Consider the following 25,633-nt stretch of genomic DNA (forward strand, 5'->3'; position numbering starts at 1 on the left):
CTTAAAGTAGTACACACAGTAGATATTTGGGCAGTAAAATAACTGAAGTAGACAGGATATAAAATGTAGACTGGCAATGGGAAGAAAAACATTTCTGGAGAAGAGGAATTTGTTAACATTGAATATAGGCTTAAGTCTTAGGAACTCTTTTCTGAATGTGTTTGTCTGGGATATGGCAATGTACGGAAGTGAAACATGAACAATAAACAGTTCCGACAAGAAGAGAATAGAAAGTTCTAAAATGTGGCTCTAGAGAAAAATGCTGAAAATTAGTTGGGTAGACCACATAATTAGCAAGAAAGTACTAAATAGAATTGGTGGGAAAAGAAATCTGTGGCACAACCTTACTAGAAGAAGGAATCAGTTGATAGGACACCTTCTCAGACATTGAGCGATCACCAATTTAGTATTACGTAGAAGTGTGAGAGGTAAAAAATGTAGAGAGAGACCAAGAGATGAATACAATAAGCATATTCAGAGGGATGTAGGTTGCAGCAGTTATTTTGAGATGAAGACACTTGCACAGGGTACAGTAGCATCGAGTGCTGCATCAAACCAGTCATTGGACTCAAGGCCACAACAACAAGTGGTACAACTCATCAGCACCACCAAGTATGCAGATGACCTGCTAGTGTTAGCCAAAAATCAAAGACAACTGCAACATGTAATGAACCAGCTGGTGGATACTATAAGAAAATACATGATGAAAATCAACACTGAACAATCAAAAGTGATGGGGGTATCAAAATGGGAGAAACCTCTGAGGATAACTGATGAAAATTGAGAATGTGATGCAACTTAAGTACTTGGAAAGCTTGCTGACAAAGGATGCCCACTGCACAAATGAAATTTGAGCATGAATTTGTATGCTTAAAACCACATTCAGCAAGAAGAGCACTTGGCTGACGAGCAAGTTCGGCATGGAATTAAGGAAGAAACTGAGAAATTGCTGCATATGGAGCATTGTGCTGTATGGAGCAGAGATATGGACCATGAGAAAAATTTAGAAAAAAATACCTGGAAAGTTTTGATCAAGAAGACAGATCAGTGACAGATGATTATATACTGAAAAGAGTAGTAGAGAAGGAAACTTTTCTGTATACAATTATTCAGAGGAAGTTCGACAGGATCAGACACATACTCACACATAAAGGGCAAATACAAAATTTCATCGGAGGGAAATCAAATGAAATACAGGATGAAGAACAAGAATAATTCAATATCTGGATGACATAAAAGATAAAAGGAGATGCAGCAAACTGCAGGAACAAGCTCAAGACAGGTAACATTGGTGTCAGAAATTCTCCCTATAGTGACATGAACGCGCCAGTAGGCAAAATACTACATAACAACAACAATTAGAAATGTGTGTTGCAGATTTTAAGAGGGGTAACAGCCGCCCACTCATCCATCGTCCTCTTCTTCCCTTGTAGATGCTCAAACTGACAAGATACCTCCAGTACTGATTGAATGAATGTTTTCTGGGCTACCCCCTTTGTGGGTGGACTATGCACTCTCAGGATTCTTTCAATGAATCCATCTGGCATTTGCCTTTTTATTACTAGTTTTATGTACTCATTCAACTTTAAATTACTACAGATGCATATTCCCAGATATTGCTTCTTACTGTTACAATAAATTCCAAGTTGAACTGTGCTTTGGATTTTTCATTAAACTGTAGGTCTTCTTATAAGTACTTGGTTAAGTAGCTCAAAGATCAGAGGAAGATAGCAGCACAGCACCTGCAGTAAGATACTGTTCTTGGTAAAGTACTATGGTGTTCGGACCAATGTTTGAGTTGAGGCCAGCATATCTTTGCTTAGCATTATTTCAGACACGAAACAAAAGACCATTGCTTAGATGCATACATCATTATTTCTTATTGGTAGTTGATACTTGGCTTATTCCAATTGTGTAAGCAAGAAAAGAAATTAAGTTCATAATCACATAATTTAGTATTCAGGCTGCCACCTAACTCACTCACATTAGAAATGGCACACTCACAAGGTAATGAATTCATTCACAAACAGCAGAAAGACAAATTAGAGACAATGGCTGAAGTCAGAGTTGTCATATGCCAGAACTCTTAACCTTAAAAGAAGAACTAAATGTAAACAAGTGAACTGGGTTTGGTGGACAGATGATCCAATGGAGCTATATGAATAGCTTCGTGTGGTACGCTGCAAAGGAGTTGTTGCAACATTCAGCCTTTATTTATTTGGGACAGTGAGCAGTGGCCATGCACATGTCACTCACTTAAAAAACATCAGGTATCAAAATTTATGTCAAACATACTTTATTTTTGACAACCATGTCAAACAGCATCATACAAGGTCAAATATTTGGCAAACATAATAAAATTTGACAGACTGTTGAATATAACAGCATTTACATCTACCTAAACAAAAAAGTGAGAACCAACCATTTTTAATTAGTTATCTCATTTTATTCCATTGGAATTTGAATGATCTGGTCAATATAAGTTAAGGCGGATGACTAGGAAAAAACAACCCCATAATGTTTGGATAGAGCATTAGTAATGTCCTGCTTTACACAAAACATGTGGGTGGAACGTTGCAAAGCAATATGAAATGGGAAGAGTGTGCGAGGATTGTGATAGGGAAGGCAAATGGTTGACTTTGGATTATTAGGAGAATTTTGGAAAAGTATGGTTCATTTGTAAATGAAACTACATATAGGACTTTAGCACTATCTATTCTTGAGTAACAGTTGAGCATTTGAGATCCACATCTAGTCAAATTAAAGGAAGACACCAAAGCAATTCAGGGACAGGTCCTAAATTCATTAGCGGTACGTGCAGACAACATGCTAGTATTATGGAGGTGCTTTGATAACTCAAATGGGAATCCCTGGAACAAAGGCAACTTTCTTTTTGAGACACACTACTGAGGAAATTTAGAGAACCAGCATCTGAGTCTGACTGCAGAACAACTCTACTGCCACCAACGTAAGTTTCATGTAAGGACCACAAATATCAGATACAATAAATTAGAGCCCATACAGAACATTCTTTGCATCAAGGACGTCATTGCACATGCCAGCCACAGCAAGCATACACAAATAAGTAATATTATGTTGAATGACTGATGTAGGCTCTTCTGGAGTCCACAGAGCTTCTTTTTCTGGATTTCTCATTGAACTTTGAGATTCTGATAAATAACAGTGATGATTTCTTTGTGGCAATGAAAATGTAGAGCATTTCAATTCCAAAATTTGTGCATTTCAGCAATGTTTATTTTAACTGTAAACATTGAAATATTTCAAAAATTACACATCAGTTAAAAACTGTTATAATTCCAATTTAGTTGTCCTGGAAATGTAAATGGAATTGGATCCCATAACTACAATAATAATAAAATAATAATTCTACAATTAATTTACATATTTTACTTGACACATTATTTGATGCTATGTCTACTGATACCAATTACTATTCCTTTGAGCACATATCAATGCATTTCATAGACAAGAATGTGTTTTTATCACACTTTTGTTCAAATTCTGTTGACAAAATCAATCTATTAAATTAATCTGTTATACTATTAATCACGTTACACTCATAATCTTGGTATATAAAATAATCATTATCATCATAAACTAAAGGCTATGCCTTGTCGACTTAGCCACATCCCTCTCTCCATTGTTATCCTATTCAATTCTTCATGTGATTTTATCCCCATATCTTCTTTGATGTTATTAAAATACATTGCTCTTGGCCAACCTATTGGTTTTTTCCCTAAAAATTTTCCTTAAAATACATTCTTTAGGAACTGGTTGTGTCTCATTATGTGCCCTATCATTTTTGATTTTCTTCTTCCTACATAATTTAGCAGCGTTCTGTTCTCATTCACTTCTCTTAAGACCTGTTCATTACTTTTTCTATCTACCCAGCTTGTTTTCGTCATTCATCTCGATATCCACATTTTCACTGTTTCCAGTCTCTTTTTCTCTGCCTTTCCCAGAGTCCATGCTTCACATCCATGTGTTAAGACACTTCAGACAAAAGTTTTGGCAAACTTTTTCCTGCTTTCTATGCTTATATGATTGTCTCTTAGTAGATTCATTCGATATTCAGTTGAAGGAGTCTGATAGTTGGTCCAATGTTTCTTGTTAATGAGCTCTGAAAAGCCAGGAGATCCTATGGATAGTCTGGCTGCCTGTAATCACTGTTGCTCAATTAGCACCACCCAGGAGGCACGTGTAGGGTATTTTAAGGTTAAACCTACGGACGTGAGCAACGCTACCAGCTGAATACGACAATGCGCATAATATCTGGCACAATCAGATCTACTCCAGTTTATTGGCTTCCACTGTTAACCGGTATAATGCCTCCTGATCTACGCAGATGTACTGCCCTTATGAGAGAATTCCACAAGATATCCAGGAATTCTAACCTACCCGTGCATAGCGACCTGCCACTTTTAGATCGCAAGAGACTGAAATCACGTCATCCAACTCTGTGCGATGCTGCTGACATGGTTGCTAAGAATTTCAAACCTCTTGAAAAATGGAAAGGTCGGTGGGAAGCAGTGACAGATGTGCACCTGCATAACATCTTCTCAGGTGCTAAACTTCCAAGTGGATTCGACTTACCACGCAAGACGTGGTCTACTCTCAACAGAATCCGTACCAGCCATGGGCGATGCAGGGATGCTCTCTTTAAGTGGAAGAAGCTGCCTGATCCAGCTTGTGACTGCGGGGCTCCATACCAGACTGTTCACCACATTGTCAGTGAATGCAGGATTCGAGCCTATCACGGCGTCAAAGAGGACTTCCTGCTAGCAACTCCAGATGCAGTGCGCTGGATTGAAGGACTGGATATTCAGTTGTAAAGACAAACTTAAGTTTCTTGTGTGTCAATATGTACATATGTATATGTAATTTCATGATATGTCTGTATTAACCATACGCTAAATAATAATAAAAAAAGTAGATTCATTTTATTTTGGAAGGCTTGCTTTGCCAAGGCTATTCTTCTCTTTATATCAGTGATACATTTATTGTCGTCAGTGACTGTGCTCCCCAAATAACAGAAGTTCTCAACCTGCTCTAGATCATCATTTAATATTAACTTTACCATTTTCTTTCGTCTTCCCTACTACCATAGTTTTTGTTTTTTTCTTATTTATTTTTAGATTAAATTCTCTTAGGATTTTGGCAGATTTTAGCAACATAAGCTCCATTTCCTTTACTGAGTCAGCAAGTACTACTATATCATCTGCAAAACGGATACAGTGTATTCGTTTCCCATTAATTTTAATTCCTTTGGTAAATCTTTCCAATTTTTCAATTGTTTTTTCAATAAATAAGTTGAACAAATATAATGATAATGGGCATCCTTGCCTTACTCCCCTCCTTATTTATATATAAAATAATAACAATATAATTTGTGTTGCTATTCTTCATAATGACTACTGTATAATGCCATTGTCCGTTATTATGTCTACCTTGTAAGACTGCTGTGTTTGTTACTTAAAATGTGTGAATACTTGCAGTGCATAGTCTAGTTACACTTGTAGTTACAGTTGGTGCTTGTGTACAGAGGACAACATTCCTTTGAATGACATATAACCCTTTGGCTTACTGCCTCAATGTCTCTTGTCTCATTCGAAGTTATTAGAGTGTTTGTTCTATTCACAGCCTTTGCATCCCCAAACAACATTACTTTGGGCATATTTAGCTATCCTCTTGTCTTTTACACATAAGTGCCTACCACTTAAGACTAGATGCTCACTCCTGCTAATCCATCCTTTGTCCATAGGCCATCGTCATGCCGACCTCGGTGGAACCCATTACCTTTTGCCAGGCTACATTCATATACACAGCAACATCAACTCTTTCCTATAGTAATGCCGTGTTAAATGTATTTCCCAAAAGAGAACCATCGTTATGTCCTTCAGCAGTTCAAGCTAATGGTTATGCTCCTTTGCTACTCTGGTCTTTCAAACAAAACTCGTTAAGGAGTGTCTTTTATTGTTTATGCTTAGAGGCCTTACTGCAGCAGTGGAATGTTTACTTATTTCCTCAGTTGTAAAAATAACTCTTAATGGCAGAGTAATGTTTTCTCTCTAGCCTCATCATGTTACAGAATCTCCACTCTACGCTACTTTTGATTTTTTAGGTGACACATTCAGTACTACCTAGCATACTATTGATGCCAGCATAATTTCTATCTGTGTGTGACCAGTAGTGTAAATAGCTTGAAGTGGTGACTGAAGCATTACTACTAAATATAGAATGATTCAGTACTTTTAAATACACTATTCTATAGATTTAAAATTACGTGAATTTCCATACTTTTGCACAATGAAGTAGTAATTTTTAATATTATCAGGAAACGTCTTTTATGCAATGGTGTACATTTATGCTAATTATTGTTGACTCTCAGCTGTCACTCATCTGAATAATTTATATCAGCACATTACACATGTTTCATCATAGTGCTTTACTTTTACTATAGCGAATTGGTCACAGCACCCAGTGTTGCTCTCCCTACCCTTCACAGTTGTACATCTCACGGTGTTGAGTCTGGTACCCGACACCAAGTATTGCTACACAGGGTCTTGCAAAATTCCTGGAGAAGACTTGCATGGATTGGGACCATCATCTTACTCAGCCCCACAGGAAAATGTGAAGAACAAGTGGACCTTATGGAAAGGGGAAAATTAATGATATTGAGGAGTGAAACAAACTGGAAAGGGAAAGGCATGAAGATATTAAGGAAACGATACACACTGTATTGGAATGGAAATAACAAAGAGATGAAGAATGGTGGCAGTTTCATCATGAATAGAGATCTAGAAGGAGTCTCTGACATTCAGTACATTGGTGAGAGAATAATAGAGAGACTGTACATTTAGGGAAAGAAAAACTAACTTTTGTACAGGTGTATGCACCTCAAACTGGATTTTATCAGAAGGATAAGAACCAGTTTCTTGAAGATTTGCGTAAGTCATTAGCTAAGAGAGAGTGATCATTATAGGAGACCTAAATGCACAGATTGGGACAGGTAGAACATGATATGAGAATGTAATGGGACCCCATGGATATGATAGAAGAAATATAGACGGTGAGCATCTCCTTGACATCTGTATGAGGAATGGGTGGGTGGTGAAAAATAGTTGGTTTGAGAAGAGACAGAGCCATAAGATAACATGATAAAATTGGGATGGATTACAAAAGACTGTAATTGATTACATCATGACAGATGAAGAGAGGAGTAGAATGGTGACTGATGTCAGAGTAATCCCTAGCGAGAGCCTTGACAGTGATGACTGTCTATTAGCAGCAGACCTCAAAAACTTCCATGTGCCTAAAGTACAGAACAAAAAGATGCCAAAAATCAAAGTATGAGAACTCCAGAAAACATGGATAAAATACTTGTTATGAAGAGTTGAAAGCAAAAATGGAGAGTCAGAATGGACCGGACTAAGGTACACATTGGTAAAGGAAACCACTGAAGTTTGTGGAAAGACAAGTATGATGACAAGAGAGGAGGAAACACCTTGATCTAATGAAAGTGTGAGAGCAGTAATCAGGGAAAGAAATCTCTTCAGGAAAGAGAGGGATTGGGAGAAAAATAAACTAGAACTTATTAGAGATGAGGCCAAAGATCAGAAACCTCAAACAAATGTACCAAATCAAGAAACTGGAAGTTAAAAGAAAAGTTGCAGAAGAAAAGACCAAGGCATTGCAGATATTCACACAAAAATTGGAATACGACAGCAGAGGCAATAAGAAACTGTTGTATAGAGTTATCAGAGGTAAAAGGAAACAAATGAATATCATAAAAGCAGTTGAAGATGAAAATGGAAATCTGGTTAGGACAGAAAGTGACATGAGAGAAGTCCTGAAACACCATTTTGACCACCTATTAAATGGATCAGTTGAAGAACCAACTACAGAACTGGAAATCCACACTTACAATGAGGAAACTACCATTACCTGGTCAGAACTATAGGTAGCCTTAAATTCTATGCCTAAAGAAAAATCTTCAGGTGCAGATGAAGTGAACACAGACGTGATAAAGGCAGCACGTATCCAAAGCATACAATGGTTGCACCGAGTACCCAATGCCATAAGCGCAGATAACAAAATACCTGCAAATTGGAGCAAGGCTGTAATAATTCGTCTGATAAGAAAGGTAGCAGGGCGGAAACCCACTAAATATATAGGAATAACCCTATTGTCTCATGGGTTGAAAATACTTGAGAAGATCATAGAAAAGAGACTGAGAACTATGATAAAACTACAGATGGAGGAGGAGCAATACGGCTTCAGAAGTAACAGATCAACAATAGATCTAATTTTTAGCACCCACATGTTGATGGAAAAGTATTGAGAGAAAGGCAAGAACCTGGTCATTGTATACCTGTATATAGAAAAATCCTATGATAGTGTTATAAGAGATAAGATCTGGGAATGCCTAAGGAAAAAGACTGTGCCTGAAGGTCTAATAAGAAAAATTCAGATGTTGTAAAAAAGACTGTGCCAGCTGTCTACCCCCCATGAACCATGGACCTTGCTGTTGGTGGGGAAGCTTGCGTGCCTCAACGATACAAATAGCCATACCGTAGGTGCAACCACAATAGAGCGGTATCTGTTGAGAGGCAAGACAAACGTGTGGTTCCTCAGGAGGGGCAGTAGCCTTTTCAGTAGATGACCTGGCCTTGTAACACTAACCAAAACGGCCTTGCTGTGCTGGTACTGCGAACGGCTGAAAGCAAGGGGAAAATACAGCTGTAATTTTCCCGAGGGCATGCAGCTTTACTGTATGATTAAATGATGATGGCGTCCTCTTGGGTAAAATATTCCGGAGGTAAAACAGTCCCCCATTCGGATCTCCGGGCAGGGACTACTCAAGAGGACATCGTTATCAGGAGAAAGAAAACTGGCGTTCTACGGATCGGAGCATGGAATGTCAGATCCCTTAATCGGGCAGGTAGGTTAGAAAATTTAAAAAGGGAAATGGCTAGGTTAAAGTTAGATATAGTGGGAGTTAGTGAAGTTCGGTGGCAGAAGGAACAAGACTTTTGGTCAGGTGAATACAGGGTTATAAATACAAAATAGGGGTAATGCAAGAGTAGGTTTAACAATGAATAAAAAAATAGGAGTGCGGGTGAGCTACTACAAACAGCATAGTGAATGCATTATTGTGGCCAAGATAGACATGAAGCCCATGCCTACTACAGTAGTACAAGTTTATATGCCAACTAGCTCTGCAGATGATGAAGAAATTGATGAAATGTATGATGAGATAAAAAAAAATAATTCAGGTAGTGAAGGGAGACGAAAATTTAATAGTCATGGGTGACTGAAATTCGAGAGTAGGAACAGGGAGAGAAGGAAACATAGTAGGTGAATATGGATTGGGGGGAAGAAATGAAAGAGGAAGCCGCCTGGTAGAATTTTGCACAGAGCATAACTTAATCATAGCTAATACTTGGTTCAAGAATCATGAAAGAAGGTTGTATACATGGAAGAACCCTGGAGATACTAGAAGGTTTCAGATAGATTATATAATGGTAAGACAGAGATTTAGGAACCAGATTTTAAATTGTAAGACATTTACGGGGGCAGATGTGGACTCTGACCACAATCTATTGGTTATGAACTGTAGATTAAAATTGAAGAAACTGCAAAAAGGTGGGAATTTAAGGAGATGGGACCTGGATAAACTGAAAGAACCAGAGGTTGTACAGAGTTTCAGGGAGAGCATAAGGGAACAATTGACAGGAATGGGGGAAAGAAATACAGCAGAAGAAGAATGGGTAGCTTTGAGGAATGAAATAGTGAAGGCAGCAGAAGATCAAGTAGGTAAAAAGATGAGGGCTAGTAGAAATCCTTGGGTAACAGAAGAGATACTGAATTTAAATGATGAAAGGGGAAAGTACAAAAATGCAGTAAGTGAAGCAGGCAAAAAGGAATACAAACATCTCAAAAATGAGATCGACAGGTAGTGCAAAATGGCTAAGCAGGGATGGCTAGAGGACAAATGTAAGGATGTAGAGGCATGTCTCACGAGGGGTAAGATAGATACTGCCTACAGGAAAATTAAAGAGGCCTCTGGAGGAAAGAAAACCACTTGCATGAATATCAAAAGCTCATATGGAAACCCAGTTCTAAGAAAAGAAGGGAAAGCAGAAAAGTAGGAGGAGTATACAGAGGGTCTATACAGGAGCGATGTTCTTGAGGACAATATTGTGGAAATGGAAGGGGAGGTAGATGAAGATGAAATGGGAGATATGGTACTGCGTGAAGAGTTTGACAGAGCACCTAAGTCGAAACAAGGCCCCGGGAGTAGACAACATTCCATTAGAACTACTGACAGCCTTGGGAGAGCCAGTCCTGACAGTACTCTACCATCTGGTGAGCAAGATGTATGAGACAAGCGAAATTTCCTCAGACTTCAAGAAGAATATAATAATTCCAATCCCAAAGAAAGCAGGTGTTGACAGATGTTAAAATTATGAAACTATCAGTGTAGTAAGTCACAGCTGCAAAATACTAACACAAATTTTTTACAGACGAATGAAAAAACTGGTAGAAGCCGACCTCGGGGAAGATCAGTTTGGATTCCGTAGAAATGTTGGAACACGTCAGGCAATACTGACCCTACGACTTATCTTAGAAGAAAGACGAAGGAAAGGCAAACCTACATTTCCAGCATTTGTAGACTTAGAGAAAGCTTTTGACAATGTTGACTGGAGTACTCTCTTTCAAATTCTGAAGGTGACAGGGGTAAAATACAGGGAGCGAAAGGCTATTTACAATTTGTACAGAAAGCAGATGGCAGTTATAAGAGTCGAGGGACATGAAAGGGAAGCAGTGGTTGGGAAGGGAGTGAGACAGGGTTGTAGCCTCTCCCCGATGCTGTTTAATCTGTATATTGTCCAAGCAGTGAGGAAACAAAAGAAAAATTTGGAGTAGGTATTAAAATCCATGGAGAAGAAATAAAAACTTTGAGGTTCACCGATGACATAGTAATTTTGCCAGAGACAGCAAAGGACTTGGAAGAGCAGTTGAATGGAATGGACAGTGTCTTGAAAGGAGGGTATAAGGTAAACATAAACAACAGCAAAACAAGGATAATGGAATGTAGTCGAATTAAGTCGGGTGATGCTGAGGGAATTAGATTAGGAAATGAGACATTTAAAGTAGTAAAGGAGTTTTGTTATTTGGAAGCAAAATAACTAATGATGGTCGAAGTAGAGAGGATATAAAATGTAGACTGGCAATGGAAATGAAAGCGTTTCTGAAGAAGAGAAATTTGTTAACATCGAGTATTGATTCAAGTGTCAGGAAGTCGTTTCTGGAAGTATTTGTATGGAGTGTAGCCATGTATGGAAGTGAAACATGGACGATAAATAGTTTGGACAAGAAGAGAATAGAAGCTTTCGAAATGTGGTGCTACAGAAAAATGCTGAAGATTAGATGGGTAGATCACATAACTAATGAGGAGGTATTGAATAGAATTGGGGAGAAGAGAAGTTTGTGGCACAACTTGACTAGAAGAAGGGATCGGTTGGTAGGACATGTTCTGAGGTGTCAAGGGATCACCAACTTAGTACGGGAGGGCAGCGTGGAGGGTAAAAATTGTAGAGGGACACCAAGAGATGAATACACTAAGCAGATTCAGAAGGATGTAGGCTGCAGTAGGTACTGGAAGATGAAGAAGCTTGCACAGGATAGAGTAGCATGAAGAGCTGCATCAAACCAGTCTCAGGACTGAAGACCACAACAACAACAACAACAACAACAACAACAGCTGTCTACGAATTGGGAAAGGACGATCATCATGGTTTGAGACCAAGAGTGAAGTTCAGCAAGGAAGTGCCAGGTCCCCACTACTATTCATAATTGTTCTGGATAATATAATGAAGAACATCAAGGAGAAGTCAGGTGAACTGAATGCATTTACCTTTGCTGAAGACATCATGATATATGGAGAAACTGAAGAGGAAATACAGATCCAACTCGATGAATGGAAATTTCAGTTCCAGAAATATAACCTCAAGATCAGCAAGAGCAAGACAATGGTGATGGCAGTCAACAGAGGTGGACAACCAGCAAGTGTAAAACTAGGGGACCACCAGCTAGAGTATGTGTTGACAGTTTTCCTTACCTTGGAAGCGTAATCTCCAGTGATAATTTGGTCAGAAATGAAATCATCAACAGAGTGCAAAAAGGATCTGAATTCTACCAACAAATGATATCACTTTAATGGGATGACTTCATTCTCAAACCGGCTAAACTGACGATAGCTATTTCATTCCAATATTGACCTATGGTTTTGAACCATGTACCCAAAAAGAGAAGCATCAAGGCTGCAAACATCGAAGATGAAATTTCTTAGATCTACCATCCAGAAGACATTGAATTGGTGCATCTAGACTTCGATGGTATGGGCATGTGATGAGAATGGAGCCAGCTAGAACAGACAAAATAAATTTGGAAGGACAGGTGGATGAGAAATGACCTCAAGGAAGACATCGTACCCTATGCATGGATTTCATTAAGGCTAATTTAGTGACCCGAGGATGTGGATGATGTACTCCTTGAACAGGTGTATTTGGACAGGATGGAGTGGAAGGGGCTCATTACCAGTACCTGGGAAACGAACTGTTAAATGATAATGATAACTAACTATTGCAACCATGCATGTGTCACTCTTCACCCAACTTCAGCAAAGATGATATAGAATCTGTCAAAATTGGATCACAATTCAGCCCCGCCATAGTAAGTCCAAATGAATCCCCAAAGTCTGAGCTCTGCACACCATTCCCAGTGGAATTGACATGCCTGTAAGAGTCAATACAAACCACCTAACGCTTTGACAGAACTAGATGTTCATTTATTTTAATTAAACATTTATATCCCTTGATAAATTTTAAACCCAACTAAATGATAATTACAGTTACACACATACAAAAACAATTTAATTACATTAGCTCCTCATCATCGCTACTCGAACTGATTTGAGTGCCCTTTCCCAACCTCCACATGCCTCGAATGATGCCAAGTACTTGTAATACTTCCTGGTGTGAAGTTTTAAGTGCCTCCTTATACTTTCAATTCATTTGAGCACTATTAAGGTCACCATAACACAAGATATAAATAACCCATGAGTATTTTAATATTAAACATGTATTACTTCATAATTTTATGCATAATTGTGTATCTATTATGTACAGTAATGGTGAGTTAAACAGCTCCTCTGTGATGGAGTCTGGGGTAATTTTCACATACAAATGAATAGTTTTTTGTTTGGTACCAAGCATCCCGTACAATTTTATTCTCACTTTTCTACCTTCTTCTTCTAATTGCAACCATTTTTTCATATACCATAACACCACCCTATACTTCTCCATAAAATCAGTGCCCCACAAAACGCCTTTCATTAAGATGTTAGAGCAAGAGAAGTGTATGATGAATTCTTTTTAAAATATTGTGAAATTGAAAACAATGTCTGTGGAATGTCTATGATGTGAATATCAGGGTTCAGGCTTTGGAACAAGGAGTGAGAACATGCGCTATATTGATAGAAATGGGGGGTCCCATTAATTCCAAAGGAGTACTGTGTTGGAGCTACAAAGATTTAAGCATTAACGGAGATTTAAGGCCAAAAATTATTGGTGAAGGTGATGTGATGTTTTCCTTATCAGCTCAGATAGTGGAACTGTTAGGTCGGAGGAATCAGATGAATTGTTTTTGGAGGAGGATGAAAAGGGTGTTATAAATAACTGTATTTTATGTGTAGCTGGTAAAGTTGCTGAGAGTAATACAAAAGATGAGTACATTAAATTCTGTCAAGAGCACTGAATCAGACTTTGAATGACAAAGCCAAAATAGATTGTAGTACAATTAATCTAGACACATATACTAAAGGTGAATGGTGTTTATGTAGTCAAACTTATGGACATCAGAAGCATATGTGAGATTTTGAAAAGGCCAAGATAGGGAAGGAAATTGATAAGAGAACCAGGGGTGAAGGAATTACTTGATGAATTAATGGAAGGAGATAACAAGGCTCATGACTCTTTGATAGAGGAGATGAATACAGTGTAGGTGCACAAAAATAAAAAAGAACCCATGAAAAGAAAAATGTTTGGAGGATGAAGAAAGGGAAAATGTACAGCCTATCTTAGGAATATATGTCTGTGTCGAGAAAATACATGCACTTATCGGTTCTGAGAGCAACGTGTTGTCAATGTTTGAAAATCTGTTAAACAGGCTAAAGACCAAGAAATTGGTAATTTTTAACATCATCACTGATGTAAAAATTAGAACTGCAGCAGGTGGGTTGTGCAAGCCTGTAACAGAAGAAATGTTAGTACAATTGCAAAGTCATTGATTTCAGTTCACGATGAGTTGCTTTATTGTGAGAAGATTAATGAAAGATGGTGTGTTGAGCACTGATTTTATGATGAAGTATAGGATGGTGCTAAGTCATAAGAAAAAGTGGTTAAAATTCAAACAGGAAGGTAGAGAGGTAGAATAAAATTCTACAGGATGCTTGGTGGCAAACAGGAAGTGACACATTTGCATGTTACAACGATCCCAGACTCAATAATAGATGAGCTCTTTCACTTTTCATAACTGTGCATAATGTATATACAATGATCCATGAAGTTATTGAGTATTACGTGCTTAATATAAAAACATTGCTTTGATATTTATGTTATGCTGATCTTAATAGTGCTAAAAGGATTATAAAGAATAAGGAGGCAATTATAATTTTGCAGCAGGAGGGACACAAATAGTCGGCATAATTTGAGGCATATGGAATTTGGCAAAGAGCAAGAGGTTTATCAGTTCAAGTAGGGATAATGAGGAGCTAATGTACTTCAACTGTTTTTTTTGTGTGTGTGTGTGTGTGTGTGTGTGTGTGTGTGTGTGTGTGTGTAATGGTAATTGTCATTTTTTAGTTTTAAAATTTCTCATGGCATATAAATGGTTACCTAAAATAAATGAACATTCGATTCTGTAAACACATCAGGTGGTTGCATTGCCTCTCACATGTGGTCAATCCACTGGGGACGGTAAGCAAAACACAAATTTTGGGGATTCCTTCAGATTTTGTATTCTGGGGGCTGCTTTGTGATCCAGTTTTGACAGATTCTACATCATCTTTGCTGATAGTGGGTGCAGAGTGATACATGCATGGCCACAGTACTTAGCGTCGGGTAGCATACACATCACCATGAGATGAGCAGCTGGAAAGAGCAGGGAGAGCAACACCAGGTGCTCTGACAAAATGGCTATTATAAAAGTGATGTGCTACAATGAAACATGTGATGTGACAAAACACCATGGGCTGGTATAGATTATGAAAGTAAATGAATGCTGCGAGTCAACAATCAGGAACACCAATGCATAAAATCCCTTTCATGGTAATATTGAAAATGGCTACATATTTGTGCAAAAAGGTTACAGTGGGAAAATTAAAACAATGTAGATGTTATGATTGAGGTAAAGTTAACTCAATTTGGAACTGAAATTGACAAAATTCCAGATGAAGTAGGACGCTTGGATGAGAAAATAAATTCAACAGACCTAAAAGTGGAAGGGATGCATGATCATTAAAGGGCGGTGTTAATAACTGATTTCTGAGGAAGAATGCACATTTGGCGGAAACACAAGATGCAGTTCAGAATGTGTGTCAAAGAACAGTAAATTGCAATATGGTCATTGGAAAAAATCTGTGGGGTTTGGAGGAGATGAGCTTGAAAGTAGATGTATTAGCAACTGATCAGTTCGCCACTGTAATAGATGTACCATTTGGTGGGGCAGTATCATCAATATGCTTTCCTAACAATGGAAAGTACACACAGGGAAACTGGTGAAAGGGGCCAATTCTTTCCGAATTTGGCCCAATACAACGAATCCAGAACACTCAGTCAACACTCAGGTGGACGCTCCATTACTTTATAGTAAAATTAGTTTTTAAGACCCTCTACCTAATAATATATGCAGTAGTAATTTAATTATGCACTTAAACATCAGAGGTCTGTCTGAAGGAATGATCATGAAGCTTTATGATATAGAAATTTTGCTAGAAAGTGTGAAACAATCTGTGAAAGTAATATGAACATGGGCTAAAATCTGAAAATATCAGTCTCCTGAATACACTTACAGGCTGTAAACTGGCTACCATCTTTTGTAGGACCAATGGGTATGGAGACTATTGCATACTAGTTCATTCCTCAGTAGACTATGATATCAGACAGAATTTTAGCCATCTGAATGAAGAAGGTACATTTGAGTTGTATAGAACTTAAAGAGTATAACATATTAATTATCAGCATATATCGCACTCCAGGGTACCATATAAGTTCTGTATTTTTAGATAAGTTTGATACATTGCTACATAAATTAAAAAGTGAGAAACTGTACAAGAAAGTGTTTATATGTGCCGACTTCAACATAGATGTAAGGACTGATGACAAATTTTCTTCACACTTAAAGAACCTGGTAGCCACAAATGGGCTAAAACTCAATTTTGATCAGTATACAAGAATTACAGCAACCTCTGCAACATGTATTGACAATATTGTAAGTAGTTATAATTATTATGTAAAAGAAAAGTTTCTTCTATATTTAGCAGTATCAGACCATAAAGCACTATTTGTATCACTACTGAAGCAAAATTTAGTCTGCAGAACAAAAAGATGTAGGAATTTCAGTAAAGAAAATGTGGAAGTATTTTGTAAAAAACTAAGCCAAACCAAGCGGACTGTCAGCAAACACACTTCCACAAGTGAAAATTACAATAACTTTTTAACTGAATTCTTGGGTATATTCAATGAATGCTTCCCTTTTGTAACAGTGAGGACCAGGTCCCATAAAAGTAGATCATGGTTAACAAAAGGAATTAGAGTGTCAAGTGCTACTAAGAGGAAACTGCATATGGATGCAAAAGTAAATCAAAGCCCTGAATTTCTTAAGTATGTAAGCACATAAAAAAAAAAAAAAAAAAAAAAAAAAAAAAAAAAAAAAAAAAAAAAAATTAATAATAATAATAATAAAAAAAATATTCGACAAATTAGTTAAACAACCAAAACGTACTGCGAATAATAACTTCATTTCAAATGCAAAAAACAAATCAAAAGCTGTTTGGTCTGTTATAAGAAGCAAAGTTGGCAGTGAGAAAATGCCCTTCTAAAATAGTGATAAATGGTAGAGCTGTTACAGAACCCAGTGCCTTTTGTGAATCATTCAATGATGTTTTTATAAACTATAAAAAATTTGGTGACAGTTCACCACCAAAAACAAAGCCCAATATGACAGACAGTAATTGCACATGTTTTAAATTTTCTCATGTTTCCATCTCAGATGTCATCAAAATCATAATGTCCCTAAAAAATTCAAAATCTGTGGGGTGGGATGAGGTCCCCACTGAAATAATAAAAATAGTCCATCACAGTATTGCATATCCATTCTCTTTCATAATCAACCAATCTTTTGATGAGAGATGTTTCCCAGATTGATTAAAATATGCAGAAGTTCAGCCAGTATATAAAAAAGGCAAACAAGATGAATTGGACAACTATAGGCCAATCTCACTGTTACCAATTTTCTCAAAAATATTAGAAAGAGCTGCATGTGATCAGATCAAAAATCACAATTCATCTAACATGAGTATCTTATGCAAGCAATATTGTTTCAGAAAAGGCTGCAGCACAATCCATGCAATAAACGAATTAGTCACAAAAGTCAGCAGATGTCTTGATGATAGAATGTGTGTGTCAGGCATCTTTTGTGACCTGTCCAAAGCTTTCGCCACAGTAAATCATGACCTGCTTGTCCAAAAATTGACACACTATGGTTTTCAAGGCAAATCTCTTAGCTGGATGTCATCATACTTGGCAAACAGAAAACAAAGAGTACTTATTAACATGAATGGCAAGAAATTTCTCTCTGGCTGGAAACACACTCAATTCGGTGTTCCACAAGGTTCAATATTAGGGCCACTACTTTTTCTGTATTATATTAATGATATGCCATGCCAGGTCCAGTCTGATACTATCCTCTATGCAGATGACTCAACAGCTGTAGTCTGTTTTAAAAGTGAGGTAGACCTAATTCATCATATTGAACAAACACATGGGGAAGTGGAGGCATGGGTCAAAAACAATAACTTGACATTAAATTTTACAAAAACAGGAATTGTTCATTTCACCACAAAACAATCTGCACAGTCTATAAGTGAAATAAGGTACATGGACAAAAAATTAGAGACTGCAGACTCTGTAAAATTCCTTGGTTTTAGTCAATAAAAAACTATTATGGAGTCACCATGTGGACAACATACTGGGTCGACTGAATAGCCTTGTATATGTTATGAATATCTTGTATAGTATTAGCGATTTAGCTGTAAGAAAAATTGTATATAATGCATATTTTGTTTCAGTCATTAGGTATAGTAATATTTTCAGAGGGTCTGAAAAAACAAATTTACTAACAGCTTTTAGACTACAAAAAAGAATCATCTGAGCAATGGTGAGAGCAAAACCAAAGCAACATTTTGAACCTTTATTTGCGAAACTAGGTCTAATGAGCGTTCCAAGCATGTACATCTACGAAACCCTCACTTTCACGAAAAGAAACCCACAACTTTTTGAGGGCAACTGCTTCTTGCATCAGTATGATACTAGATATAGAACGAACTACATGTTACCTACCCACTGATTAAAATCATATGAAAAAAACCCATACTATATGGGCATGAAATTTGTAAATAAAATAAGGAAAGGTATGGATGACCCAAATGTAAAAGGTACTAAAAGAGACCTGGAAAAATATCTGAAAGATAAATGTTAGCATAGTGTAGAAGATTTCTTGAATTGCAACAAGCATTAAATTGTAATTAAAATACCTCTCTGAAGATGGTACACCATATGTATTATTAGTTTATTGTCTATTTTTAGTATTATTATATATAGTGTAAAACTGACGATTCACTTATGTCACACTCTTTGACTGTGATAATAAAAATGGAAACGGAAAATCTGATAAATTTTTCTTGCAACATGTAAAGAGAGTTGCACACTAGAAATGCCTGATGTGCAAGAAATAAAACTAGTGCAAAGACAGATGAAAATGTGCAACAGTGGGCAATATTGTTGACTGACTTGTTTACCAGATATGAGGCATTTGAAAACATATTTTGTAAATAAATTTTGGGGTGAGGTGAAACAGATGAATCTTCAGAACATGTACTAACATGGGCCAGTTTACAGACATGGTAATACAAAGATGATAATGTTTTGTGTATGTGAAGTGGCAAAACTATTGCACAAAACTTGACCGCAGGGTTCTTCTAACTGAAATTAGAATGCTCAACTGACGATTTCCTGAAGAGATGCACTGGGAATTAGAACACAGGCAAACCAACTCAGCAGGTAAATTCTTAGAATTTGTAGTGAAACTGGAAACCACAGAGTTTCGCCAGCAGGCAATGGAATGGGAACTACAATGTATATTTTAATTAGAACAAAAGGAATCAATCCAACGTATTTCACAGGAGCAGCAGTAATTATGGAAATAATTAATAAAAGGGGAATAATGAGCAAGAAAATTTTAGACATCCTGACAGGGAGAAAAGGTTGGAATGACCAGCAATGCAAGGACAGAATAACCACAACAGGAGAGCAAAAAACTATATTTCTCTGCATCTCAGGTCCAGAGATGTTGATCTAAACTAGCATGGAAAAGGACAAGATGGTTAGTAAATCCGACAATATATAGCGAGTTTGAAAACAAAGTTGAAATTATGAAAATGGAGATCGTAAAGGAGAGCAAGAAAGTAGGGAAAATCAGATGCAGAGTAACAGCAAGGAAGGAGAAATACATGGGCATTATGTATCGAATGACAAGAAAATCAGAGTAAAAGATTTACTTAATTCAGGGGACGACGAGGCTGATAGAAAACTTATGAAAAACAAAATCAGTCTCAGTTTCGATGCCAGAAGCAGATACAAACTTGGTGGAGATTGAATGTAATCTTATCTCAATTGATATAAAATCCAACAGCAGTAATTATTGCCATATCAGTTCTAACTCAGTGGATGGAGCGGTGGATGTTCAAGAAGATTGTAATAGTGGTTCATATGTTGAACTGATACACATAGAAAAGGTTGAATTTATGTCAACAGATGTAATTCACTCATTGTCAAAGGAAAGCGAGGAGGAAATTCAGAGAATAAAGTAGTGGATGAGCATTGTAATACCGTAGTGGATGAGCACTGTAATACTGCTGGATTAGAGAGAATCGAAGCATTCATTTCTGTAGTGGATGGCGAGCCAGTTGTTTTAGATGATGATAAAAAGTCAATCAGAGTTCTAAGTCAGACCCAGAGAACAGTACGAAATTATGAGGAAGCTATTAAGCGGGATCACAAAATTAATACTGAGTAATGCATAAAGGAGGAAGTAGAATACAGTTTTATGATTGGAGATCATACTCAAAAATTTTAAAATCACTGTTACTGAAATTGTGGGAGAATAAATAGTTTAAGGTGGCAAAAGCACTTAATAGCAGGAGAGAAAATTTATCACAAGAGTAGTACATGATGAATATTTTTTAAAATATTGTGAAGTTAAAAAATTGTCCATGGAATGTCTCTGATGTGAATATCAGGGGTCAGCCCCTAGAGCAAGCAGCAGGAACAGGTTGTAATTTGATGGAAATGGAGGGTCCCATTAATTCCAAAGGAGTACTCAGTTGTAGCTAGAAATATTAAAGCACAAATGAAGTAGCTCACTACCAGATAACGGACTTTTTACAACACCTTGACAGATTGTATGCAAAGGAAATGGAATGAAAATGAGCTGAAAATGTAAATGTAGATGTAAATGTAAATGGAATTGGACCCCATTACTACAGTAATAATTCTACAATTAATTTACATATTTTACTTGAAACATTATTTGATACTATGTCTACTGATACCAATTATTATTCCTTTGAGCACATATCTATGCATTGCATAGACAAGAATGTGTTTTTATTGCATTTTCATTCAAATTCTGCTGACAAAATCAATATGTTAAATTAATCTGTTATACTATTAATCATGTACCACTTCCTTTATAAGTGTACGTGTGGATTGTTGGTTGTTTTGGGGAAGGAGACCAGACAGCGAGGTCATCAGTCTCATCGGATTAGGGAAGGACGGGGAAGGAAGTCGGCCGTGCCCTTTGAAAGGAATCATCCTGGCATTTGCCTGGAGGGATTTAGGGAAATCACGGAAAACCTAAATCAGGGTGGCCGGACGCGGGATTGAACCGTCGTCCTCCCGAATGTGAGTCCAGTGTCGTATGTGTGGATTATTTTCAGGTATGGCTCAATTAATGTAAACACTTGTCATGGTAGTATATTAAATAATAATAATATAATTTGTGTTGCTATTGGTGATAATGACTACTGTGCAATGCCATTGTCCGATATTATATCTACCTTGTAAGACTGCTGTGTTTGTTATTTAAAATGTGTAAATGCCTAGACTGCAGAGTCTAGTTACACTTGGTGCTTGTGTGGTGTCACCGCCAGACACCACACTTGCTAGGTGGTAGCTTAAATCGGCCGCGGTCCATTAGTACATGTCGGACCCGCGTGTCGCCACTGTCAGGATCGCAGACCGAGCACCACCACAAGGCAGGTCTCGAGAGACGGACTAGCACTCGCCCCAGTTGTACGACGACGTTGCTAGCGACTACACTGACGAAGCCTTTCTCTCATTTGCCAAGAGACAGTTAGAATAGCCCTCAGCTAAGTTAATGGCTACGACCTAGCAAGGCGCCATTTGTACCATTGCATGTATCTCAAGATAGTCTCACTTGTATCATCAAGAATGCTGTATACCAAAGGACGATATAAAAGTTAAGTGTTCTAGTAGCTACGTTCTTTTCTTTATCACATTCATTACGAATCCTGTTCCAGACTTAACGCCAGACGGCGTGAGTTGACGCGTGCCCTTCCGGCTACTTCACTGTGGACTGGCTGCCTTAACAGTCCACTACAGCTTGTGTACTTAGGATTGCATTCTGTCGACTGAGATATAACCCTTTGGCTTACTGACTCAATATCTCCTGTCTCATTCTAAGTTCCTAGATTGTTTGTTCTATTCACAACCTTTGGCATTTGCAAACAACATTACTTTGGACATTTGTTGCTGTTAGCCACCCTCTTTGTCTTTTACACATAAGTGCCTACCACTTAAGACTAGATGTTCACTCCTGCTAATCCATCCTTTGTCCATAGGCCCTCGTCATGCCGAGCTCCGTGGAACCCATTACCATTTGCCAGGTTACATTCATATACACAGCAACATCAACTCTTTCCTATAGTAATGCCATGTTAAATGTATTTCCCAAAAGAGAACCATCGTTATGTCCTTCAGCAGTTCAAACTAATTGTTATGCTCCTTTGCTGCTCTGGTCTTTTGAACAACACTCGTTAGGGAGTGTCTTTTATTGTTTATGCTTAGAGGCCTTACTGCAGCAGTGGAATGTTTACTTATTTCCCCAATTGTAAAAATAGCTCTTAATGGCAGCATAATGTTTTCTCTCTAGCCTCAACATGTTACAGAATCTCCACTCTACACTACTTTTGATTTATTAGATGACACATTCCGTACCACCTAGCATACCAATGATGTTATCATAACTTCTATCTGTGTGTGACCAGTAGTGTAAATAGCTTGAAGTGGTGCCTGAAGCATTACTACTAAGCATAGAATGATTCAGTACTTTTGAATACATTATTCTATAGATTCAAAATTGAGTGAATTTCCGTACTTTGGTACAATGAAGTAGTAATTTTAAATATTATCAGGAAAGGTCTTTTTATGCAATGGTGTAAATTTATGCAAATTATTGTTGACTCTCAACTGTCACTCATTTGACTAATTTATGTTAGCACATTATACATGTTCCATCACAGCTCATTACTTTTATAATAGCCAATTGGTCACAGCACCCGGTGTTGCTCTCCCTGCTCTTTCCAGTTGCACATCTCATGGTGATGAGCATGGTACCCAACACTAAATATTGATAGACAGGGTCTAGTAAAATTGCTGGAGAAGACTTACACAGATTGGGACCATCATCCGACTCAGCCCCACAGGAAAATGTAAAGAACAAGTGGACCTTGCGGAAAAGAGAAAATTAATAATACCGGGGATGAGTGAAACAAAGTGGAAAGGGTAAGGAATGAAGAAATTAAAGAAACAGTACATACTGTATTGGCATGGAAATAACAAAGAGATGAAGAATAGTGTCAGTTTCATTATGAATAAAGATCTGGGAAGAGTCACTGACATTCAGTGCATTAGTGAGAGAATAATATAAATGACTGCACATTTAGGGAGAGGAAAACAAATTTTTTTACAGGTGTATGCACCTCAAACTGGATGTTGTCAAGAGGATAAGAAACAGTTTCTTGAAGATCTGGGAAATGTCATTAGTAAAGAGAGTGATCATTATAGGAGACCTAAATGCACAGATTGGAACAGGTAGAACATGATATGATAATGTAATGGGACCCCATGGATATGGTAGAAGAAATATAGAAGGTGAGCATCTCCTTGACTTCTGTATGAGGAATGGGTTGGTGGTAAAAAACAGTTGGTTTGAGAAGAGACAGAGCCATACGATAACACGATAAAGTTGGGATGGATTACAAAATACTGTAACTGATTACATCATCACAGATGAAGAGAGGAGTGGAACAGTAACTGATGTCAGAGTAATCCCTAGTGAGAGCCTTGATAATGATCACCGTCTATTACTAGCAGACCCCAGAAACTTCCATGTGCCTAAAGTACAGAACAAGAAAACAAAAGAAATCAAAGTATGGGGGAACTCCAGAGAACAGAGAAGAGAGCTGAATATCAGAACTGGATAAAAGCCCTGTTACCAAGAGATGGAAGGAAAAATGGAGACTAAGGTACACATTGGTAAAGGAAGCCACCGAAGTTTGTGGGCAGACAAGTATGATGATAAGAGAGGAGGAAACACCTTGATGGAATGCAAGTGTGAGAGCAGTAATCAGGGAAAGAAATCTCTTCAGGAAAGAGAGGGATTGGGAGAAAAAAAAACTGGAACTTATTAGAGATGAGGCAAAGATCAGAAACCTCAAACAAATGTACCAAATCAAGAAACTGGAAGTTAAAAGAACAGTTGCAGAAGAAAAGACCAAGGCATGGAAGATATTCACTCAGAAATTGGAGGAGAACAGTAGAGGCAATAAGGAACTGTTATACAGGGTTATCAGATGTCAAACAAAAACAATGAATATCATAAAAGCAGTTGAATATGAAAATGGAAATCTGGTTAGGGCAGAAATTGACACGAGAGAAGTCCTGAAACACCATTTTGGCCACCTATTAAATAGATAAGTTGAAGAACCAAATTCAGAACTTGAAATCCACATTTACAATGAGGAAACTCACATCACCTGAACAGAAACAAAGGCAGCCTTAAAATCCAAGTGTGACATGTGGTAATCAACCAATAGTTAGAATGGAAACAACAAAATTTCTTGGAGTGCACATTGACAAGAAAATGAACTGGTCTTCACATATTATTGATCTCTGTAAGAGGCTTAGCTCTGCTACCTAACCAAGCGAGGTGGCGCAGTGGTTAGACACTGGACTCGCATTCGGAAGGACGACGGTTCAATCCCGCGTCCGGCCATCCTGATTTAGGTTTTCCGTGATTTCCCTAAATCACTCCAGGCAAATGCCGGGATGGTTCCTCTCAAAGGGCACGGCCGACTTCCTTCCCCATCCTTCCCTAATCCGATGAGACCGATGACCAAGCTGTCTGGTCTTCCCCAAACCAACCAACCAACTCTGCTACCTATGCTTTACGGGTTGTCACTACATGTGTTGAACCTAACACTGCAAAAGTGGCATATTATGGCTATTTTCATTGTCTCATTGAGTACGGAATTATTTTTTGGGGCAACCAGCCATTAGCAAGGAAAGTGTTCATTGCACAGAAGCGAGCTTTAAGAATCATATGTGGATTGTGCCCAAGAGACTCTTGTAGAAATAGTTTTCGTAATCTTAAAATATACACAACTACATGCCAATATATTTTTTCTCTCATGTGTTTTGTTTGTAAAAATATAGATATATTTCAACCAAACAGTAATTATCACGAGCATAACACACGGAGGAAGAATGACATACACAGTGAACTCAGAAATTTGAGCTTGGCACAAAAGGGTGTCCACTGCACTGGAGCAAAACTCTTCAATGCTCTTCCTCCCGAAATAAAGACAAAGATTCATAACAATAGTGAGTTTAAGAAAGCTCTAAAAATATTTTTGCTAGAAAAAGCTTTTTACAGTCTAGATGATTTTTTAATTAAATAAATTGTAATATTTTAATATTATATAATACAAGTTGACATAATGCCACTATGAATTTTATTTAACCTGAGCTCTGTAACTGTGTGTGCTCCGTATCTGTTTTCTGTAGTGTTTTTATGATTCTAAGAAAATATGTATTTTCTTTTTCTGTATTGCTGCCCAAAGAATTTACTGTACAAATTTTTATATAATTATGTACTCAAATTTCTGTATATGCTATAAGATTATCAG

Source organism: Schistocerca nitens, chromosome 12, assembly GCF_023898315.1.
Source record: "Schistocerca nitens isolate TAMUIC-IGC-003100 chromosome 12, iqSchNite1.1, whole genome shotgun sequence".
Taxonomy (NCBI): Eukaryota; Metazoa; Arthropoda; class Insecta; order Orthoptera; family Acrididae; genus Schistocerca; species Schistocerca nitens.